Genomic DNA, 9009 nt, shown 5'->3' with positions numbered 1-9009 from the left:
TGATATTTGTTTTTGATTTCAGTGTTTCATATTTAATTGTCTCTTAACCACAATTTAAGCGTCTATGTTTGTTGAGGTTTATTTTTCTCCAATATAAATATACATATAAATTAATTTTTCTGTCATGTTGCTTTCAGTAAGCAATAATGACTCCAAAGTTTTTCTTCTGTAGAAGCTTGTTAATCTAGAAGCTCATCCGCTTCTTGGTAGTTACTTAATTCTTGCATCTTTCACAGCCAAAAAGGAAAGAGAACTTGCAGCTTTCAGGACACCGGTAAGTTTCTGTCCCAGGCAGCTACTTGTCTACCATCCCTGAAGAACCAACAACATGCCTGGGCACCCTTCAACTTTCTCAAAGAATATGAATATTTTCATTCAAAGGTCACGTGCAGCCCTGAGACTCCTCAGAAGCCGCAGGTCAGTCTCTGCTGTCAAACTGCACAAGCGGATGTTGTGAACAGAGACAGCGACGTTCGCTGCTTTTCAGCAGCTTTCGGTTCTGCAGGTTGGCTCTCTCGGTCACGCTTCACCTGACACAGGGCTTGCTGCCTCGCCTTGCCCCTCTCTCACCAGCGGGCATGTCCCGCTTCTCAGGCGGTACGCCTGCAAGCAGAGCATTTCGATTGTGCTTCTTTTCTGTTTTTGCCTTTTCTGTTCACTCCCCGCTCCTGCCAATCACTCCAGTCTCTCACTCTCGCGCCCTTCACCCCGTCCTCCACATCACATCCTCATCTTTAACAGCAGCAACATGTGTAAGTCCAGCCCCGGCCAAAACAGCACCCTCTAAAGAGCAGGCGGTTTTTGCGAGGTGCTGAGTTCCCTTGCCGCCCTCCGTGGGCAACGGGCGTGAGGCGTTGGATGCAGCTCCGCCGCAGGGGCCGGGAGGGCCCTCGCAGGACTGTGCCGCGGACCAGCGGCTGCACGCCCTGTGCGCCGCCAGGGACTGCGCAGCACTAACACAGCAACAGCGCCAGGCTAACAACAGATCGCATTTTCCACAGACACAGAACACCATTTATTCTGTGAAAAGAAAGAGACTGTCACAACCTTGCACACCAGAAGTACCTCTCGTTTTGGCTCCAAGGTTCCTGGGCTGGAAGCAGGTACCCGACCCCCAGCTCTGCTCTTCCACAGGACCTCTTCTACATTCCTAGAGACAGGCAGCACATGCAGACTACTCATCAGTGACATTTAAAACAACACAGCTGGAAAGAAAATTCCTGCTTTTGATGTAAAATTGGGTTATCAGAATAATTGCACAACTGTCTAAATGAGGCAAATTTGATTACACAACCCAAGATCTTCTAATGTAGTTTTGACATACAGTGAATGGAGAGGGGCATCTTAAGCTAACACGTAGCTGCCTTTACTACATATACCATATATAAATGTGTACCATGTATATATGGTACATATACCATATATTTGCAGTTATGTATAGAAATACTCAGTACACCACTGGCATTAAAAACAATGGCAGTTTGTAAAAGTTAGTTTGTTTTGATGCCAAATACTGGTAAGAACAATAGGCTGCTAAATTACATGTTCTCAGATACAGTATAAAACAAGTCATTTTAAATGTTGATTTAAATGAAGTGTACCAGACAAAAAGAAAAAAATAATGTTAATTTCCCTGCAGATTTGTTGTGGTAGCATGATCTACCTCGTACATGGCCACTTTCAGTGCTCACGGTCTCTGACCCAACGGTGCCAGGGGGGAACGATGTTCTCCATGTCCTTTCTGACCCTTTTCTTGATTTCAGCCTGCCTGCTGGGACCCTGGTTGTGGAGTAGGAGCTGTAGAAAAAGGACAATTAAGAATAAGGTAGTCACTCGCTTTAAATAGCACAGCACTACAATGACTGAGAGCAACATGAACCAGCAACGCAGAAGTGAGGAGCTCTCCAAATAGACACCATTTCCTGGCCTCGGCCATGTTCATTTTCAAGCTGCTTTTTTAGTTGCACCAGAAAAGTGCAACAACAGCAAATAGTGAGGAAGAGAGTCCCTGCCATTGCAAACCAGAGTCCAAATACTTTCTTCTTTTGTAAAAAGCATTGAAGTTTCAAAATTTCTACTCTGATGGGAACAAAACCAAGAGTATCTTTGTACTTTTACACGAAATATCTCCAGACAGACAGAAGGGCAGTGCAGAGCACAGTAATGCTACTTTATGTGGCAGTAAGCAGGTCAAGCTCCTGTTCAAGTCCCTTCCACAGCCCGGATATCCTGACCGCTGAGCTAAACCCAGTACAAACTCCTCAGCCGGAAAACCCTCGATGGGCAGCTCCTCAGGCTGATAGTTGCTTCAGCCCTTTTGTAGGCAGGAGGATTTCTCAAACTGGAACTGGATTCAAACGCTGGGCAGAACCTGGCTGTTCTCTCCCCTCCAGAAGTTTGCTTTCAGGTTTAAAATATTAATGACAAGTTTTTCATCACAAGCAGCGTATTTTTTTTGCAGAACATAGCTGTAGGTAGAAACATCTTTTTTGATAGAAAAGCTTCTTGTTAAACATTTTTACACTAGCTCTTGTCTTCATTGTAAATGACTTTAGTAGCAGCATGGTTCCATGTCTCAAACTTGGTGACACAGTCTGGATCTGAGAGATCTATTGGCATAGTTTAAGGGAGTTTTTTAATGGCAGTAACTTTCTCACATGAGAAATCTCTCAAGATGGCAAAATAAAAATCCGATGCTATGTTAAAAATTTTGTTTATAAGCTGCTATTGTGGAAGTTCATTATTGCTGCAGTTACACTTTGTATGCCACAATAAACAGCTGCATAAAAGATTATGAGCCTGTAGTAGTAAGTAGTAAGTAGTAGCCTAAGTAGTAGTTGAGTTCATCAGAAATGATCTTTTTTTGCAACCCAGAGAATGACTGGCCTCTCAACATAGTCAAGAAGTCACACAGAAGCCAAAAAACCTAAGAGATCCAGCTGTGAAATATCAGTCAAAAGGTAGAGGCCAAGTCTAGAGGAGCCCCAGCAAAAGGAAAGCTATGGATCTAGACAAATTTGATAGCTAAGCTTATTGTAGATTATGTAATGTTAAAGATCTGAGCTGAGTATGACAAATCCAAAGCAACAGACATCTGATTACGTAAAGCAGCATTACAGTTGAGAGAGGATGATCAGGGATAAGAGGCACACGAGCTGCGACCTCTCCTAACCTCTGAACAAGCAAGGTTTAGGGAATATACCTGCTTCAGTCTCGTGTCTCCTTCATGCAGTGTTAGCAGGAGCGATGGAAGACTGAAGGTGTAATTAAATCTCCCAAGTCAAGGCTTATGCAGCCCAGCCTTGTGCAAAAAGTAATCTACCAAACCAGGACTACTGCCATTCACAGAGAAATTAAACGGCAGGGTTTAATACTAACGCTAAAAACCAAAAAGACTGCGAAGTTTTGTAACTCTTCAGTAGCTGCAAAACGGGGTAGCTACCACTCTCTGTCTTCGTATCGTCCTCAGAGAAAGGGGTTGCACTGCCCAACACTCGCGCTCGCAGCGGAAACGGAGGATGACGTGTCAGCTCTCGAGCTGGCGTCGGGGGCAGTCCCCGCAATGTGAGCCCAGCGTGCGGGATCAGAGAGGTACAGCTGGAGGAACGATGTCGGAAAGAATCTGGATACTCGGTGGATAACCAGATCACCTAAGGATATCCTGGAGCTTCTCAAGAGGAACCGTGCTGGCTGTTGCCAAATCAACAAATGCACAGGCAGTAGTGCCAGACTTAAGTGCCCAGATGTGAATTATTTAAGTAGAAATCAATGAAAAAACAGATCATGATGGAAAGGAAGATGAAAATTCTGTCGTTGTTCATCATATATTTCTAATACTCTAGAACTCCCAATACATTTTCAATGCTTTCATTAGGAGAAAATACTGCCTTATATTAAGGCCTGTTCAAAACGATGAAAATCATATACACATGCACATGAACTTTGTATTTTTAGAGCAAAATGTGTAGTACCTAATAGCTATAATGCAAAAATATTTATATGATTTTTAAATTAAATTTATTAACATTGCACAGAATTCTTCAAAAAGCATCCTTAGAATTTACTCTTTCAGGTAGTATTAATAAATTAATTAATTTATTAATTAATAAATGATCACTTTGGCTCATTAGGTGAAAGAGCTCATGACTTGATTAACTCTGTGCACTTAATTCACTCTTATTTTTCTATTGTTTATGCACTTTTGCAGGCACTTTTCTCCCCCCTGCCGGAAGAGTTAGATTCCAGCAAGTGCGCGAGTTAGCAGCCCTTGGAGTTTCTGCCTCTGAGGCCCCTCACTGAGTGACAGCGCTTACGGTGGGAAACTCTGCCAAGCGCCTGTGTCCCGGCCACCCTGAAGGGCTCCCCGGGAAAGGCCCGGCAGGGGTGCGGGAAGCTGCGGCTTGCTGAGCGCGGCCTCCTCCAAGGCTAGAGCACCGTCTAGCGGACACACAATCCAGAGATGAGGGCTAGCAGCGGGCGCAGCTCTCATTCCCTTGCCACTTTTATTCTCCCAACTGGGATTTGCCACACCTTCTAAAGCACTATAGAAACAGATTTTTCTGTCTTTTCTGAACCTTACACAGGATTCACAGGTTTCATTGACATTTATCGAACTACTTCTGTTGGGTTTTCTGTTGTCTTATGTGACTCCCTGGAACAAGCAGAAGTCCTCAAAAAATAAAAGCAAAGCAAAATATATTGCTCTATTAATTTAGGAAAATCTTTAGAGAGAAGAAAAATTTAGCTACTTCCCTTATCATCCATCAAAGAATGCGAATGGACTGCCAACACTTCTACTACACAGAGAATAAAAACACCGGATGAATTTAGTTTAACACAGATCTCTTGGAAAGAAGAAACGATATCTTCATCTCTGAACTGCAAGGGAGACGTACTGAGAAATACTAGATATTAAGCAACTTACCCATTGCAGGCATAATTACAAGAGCACCATCATGGTATGTACAGTTAAAGCATCCTGCCTGCGTAATCAAATACCACATTTTTGACTCTAGCAGCTGTGATCATGGATCAAGTCTTATTATCTAGCAATTACCCCAGCTGAGCTTGAAATATAACTTTAAGAATCTCCTAGTATGATATAGCCCTTAAAAGAACAAACTGCATGTACTGTATGTCTTCTCTCCAACTAATCTCCGGCAACTGCATGTCAGAGCCTCAACTTTAATTGTAATATTTGGCGTGACACATTATCCAATTACCTGACTTTTAAGTGAAAATTCATGTGCTTCCAAGGATTACAAGTAACATCAGCACTATTCAGAAATAAATCAGCATCTCCAGTGACTTTCATCCGTGTCATTCTGCCACTCACACGGTTATGGCAGCAGCACTACGAACCTAGTCCTTCTCCGCCAAGACATACACACGTCCAACCTCCTGAGCAACATCAGCAGCGTCAGTGTCCGTAACATCATTCAGTGTTTTTGACTTCTGAGCAGTTCACGCCAATAAGGAAAGTGCATTTTTAAATATTTAGCAAGCTAAGGATGATTTCTTTTCAACTCACCAGTTCAGCACAGATTTCCCGTGGCTTTGGTACTGCTCTGCCAGAACAAGCAGTGACTCAGGGAGCTTTCTAATTCAACCACTGTATTTTCTTGTTAGGTTCCCATGCCTGAGAATCTTTCAGGAGAGCACACTGGGAGCCTTTTTTCTCTTTCAGCTGTTTGACAAAGCTAATGTTACACTCACTAAAGCATCTCTGTGTCCCCAAAGAGAAGAAACCCCCACGCTGTGCTCTCTACTTTCTTTTGTTTAAGAGTAATTCTCTCCAGGGGGGCAGTATAACACAACCATACAGAGATTCCTTGTGTCAGAGAAGTTCTTAAACATATTTTCTCTAGGCAGCATCACTGACAAAAACAATTGTAAGCAACACTCTCAGCAGCAGGAGTAGCTGACGCATGAACAGCATGTGCTGAACACGGCCCAGATCCCACTTTGAAAAGAGTACCTGATTCCAGACGCATCGACGCGCTTCGTTATGCAGGTGATATGGCACAGAGAGGACAAAAAAAATCTCTCTGTGGTGGGGCATGGGAGGCCTGGTCTCCTGTGACCATAACACAGAGTTACTCCGTGCATTCGTGCCGTGTGCCGTGGGCTGCGGGAACAGAGCGGGAGGTACCAGGATGGCATCGACAGCTGGACCATGCACATAGCTGAGGTGGAAACACCGGTTGCAAAGCAGTGGTTCTCGATCTGAGCTGCATACATGGTCCACTTCTTAAGAGTCTGCAAAAGAAAACTCTTTTATTGACAAAAATCTTTCACTCCTCCTGCATCATCCATATTTCCATTGCAAGATCTTAGTGAAAGTGATTATTTTAGAGCTTGTTGGGCTGGCAGAATGCATCAGCATACAAGCTGGTCGTACGACAAGGAATTCTGATTCACGTCTCCTGGGTATACCGGCATGAGGACATACCATCTTCCCTGAAGTGTCAGAAATACTGATGCCATGGCAACAATCACGACAAAACAACGTGCACTACAACTAACACCAACCTGGACCATGCAAGTACAGTGCAATGACTGTCCGTTCCTAACAGCAGCCTTTCAGGGTGCAGCTGAGGCCTTATGTCGCTAAGTCACACTATAACCACGCTAAAAACCAGTGCTACTGATTCAGAAGCACAGCCAGCAAATGCTCTGCTCCCATATACCCCACCACAAGAAAGTGTGTTTTAATACACTGGGGCTGCCATCTTCTAACAGGGACTATGGCAATGAAAGCAATATGAAAGAAACCAGCAGGGGCTCCCACTGTAGTGAATAGCAAGAGGCCTACCCCTGATTTATGTACTACAAAATCCATTCCGCTATCAAGCAGAAAATTATTTCTGTGATTACAATGCAGTATGCAAACAGCTGTAGTTCTCTGCCCGCTAGAACAGGTGACCAGCTTGGCATGAAGCACAGCTATTTTCTGATTAAAATGATCCCATTATTTCCATTAAAAGCACAGCTGATAATCTAATGTTTTTCAAGGAAAATGTTTTCTTTGCAGCTGCAGTGTTAAAACAGACTCTGCAGCAGTTTCTTTTTTATTACCAAGATACGCATAAAGTAAAACCCACAAGCCTTTGGGAATCAGCAAGTCAAAATTTTATAGTTACTCTCTACTTCCTTCAAAATATGTAACAGTTCTTACTGCAAAAACACTTGGCACTTTGACAATCTCAAAACAGTTCTTAAAGACTGCTGGATCGATCTTCAGTTGGTCCTGTGAGATAAGTGTCATGGGTAGCAGTGGCATTCAGCAGATGGGAAAAGAAAGAAGAAAAGAAAAGGGGAAAGGCTAAGAAAGGCATGAAGAAGATAGGAAACGAACCAAGAAGAATCCTGGGATGGGCAGAAGACTTCAAGCAAACAGCAGGGGAAGAGTCAAAGAGGTGCAGAAAGGAAGGTAGTTTCCTCTCTTCCATCACTGCTTTCTGTTTTTCCTGTTCACTGTTCTTCTTGAGTGATCTTTCAGAGCTGGAAAACTGTCCATTTCCTCCTGGCAGAAACTGATGAAGACCTTCCCATCCTGCATGGTGGACCCTGGGAGAAACAGAGGCAAGAGGAGCACAGGAGCTTGCGGGGGGTAAGCAAATTCATCTTTCACAAGATGCATTTCACTTTTCACACTCAGGTAGAGACAGTCTCATCCATCCTTTCAGAGCTAGATCAAAAGGGCATCTCTTCAGTGGGAACTGGACGTAATCCCGGCGTATTATCAGCATCCCTCATTAGTACATATACAAATTTATTGCTTCATACACACAGAATTATGAGCATTCTCCCCAGATTAAAACACTTGTCATCTAATTTAGGAGGCCAGTTACTAAATGATTTTCCCTTTCTCCCTTCCCAACAGAGGGAAACTGGTGCAGCAGTATTACTAAGGGACCATGGATAACTACCTACAGACAAATTTGGGATCACATTTCTTACTATCTTGGAAGAAAATGAATTCATTTTTAGCTCACTTATGAGATAAAATATAATGACTCGTGTCATTATATTTATATACAAAATATTTTGTATATGCAATATACAAAATATATATTGTATAAAAAATTATATATTATGTATTGTATATTGCATTATATTGTATACAAATATATAGCATACAAAATATATATTTATATACAAAATAAAATGATTTATATACAAAATATAATGATTCATGTTAAAGCATGAAAATAGTTCACTAATTTGTAAATCACTAGTTGGGAAGTTAAATAGGACATCACTTAAGCACTCAGTGCCTATCCTCATGTTCAAATACATGGTAGGATGAAGTACTAGCAATGACAAAATGGTTTAAAGATCCATGAAATGGAACTAACCTCAAGTTAGTGGACTCTATTTTTTTTTAAGGAAGAGGAAATGGATAGAAAACAGGGGGAGAATACTTCCTGTGGCCTTGTGCCAATCTCTCTGACTTCTAAGTCAAAGAGTCCAGGATATATTTTGTTCCTAAGGAGAGGAAAAGAAGAAAAGGCTTTACCATAACTACATTGGCATGGCCATACCAATGAATTCTCAAGTACAGATTCATGCTCGTATCAGCAAAGCAAATCAAAATGCTTCTATTTGTCAGCTGCACGCATACTCTGCTACTGCTCTTTATACAAACCAAGCCTAACTGTCCAAAATTAGTCATAGCTCTACCTGAGGTATGACTGTTTGAGCAAAAAACAAGCTGTATGAATAACGGATGCAGCACTATAATTTCACATAACAGCAAGTAATAATAATAATTGTGTTGTTATACACTGTTAAAGAGTCTTTTGTCAGAAAATTTCAGAGCACAAACTTCATCTACAAAATTCTCCAATAGGAACCGTAAACACAACTTAGCTATGGTAGAGCTGGGCAGAATCTAGGAATTCTGTAAGACATTGCACCAAAAAGATAGCTGGACTGTGCAGTCTGCTCTTTCACACATTATATGCTGTTACATGCCTTTATGACCCAAGTTCTGTATTGAAGCTA

The sequence above is a fragment of the Rhea pennata genome, chromosome Z (genome assembly GCF_028389875.1).
Source record: "Rhea pennata isolate bPtePen1 chromosome Z, bPtePen1.pri, whole genome shotgun sequence".
Lineage (NCBI taxonomy): Eukaryota > Metazoa > Chordata > Aves > Rheiformes > Rheidae > Rhea > Rhea pennata.
Note: the sequence above shows the minus strand (reverse complement) of the source record.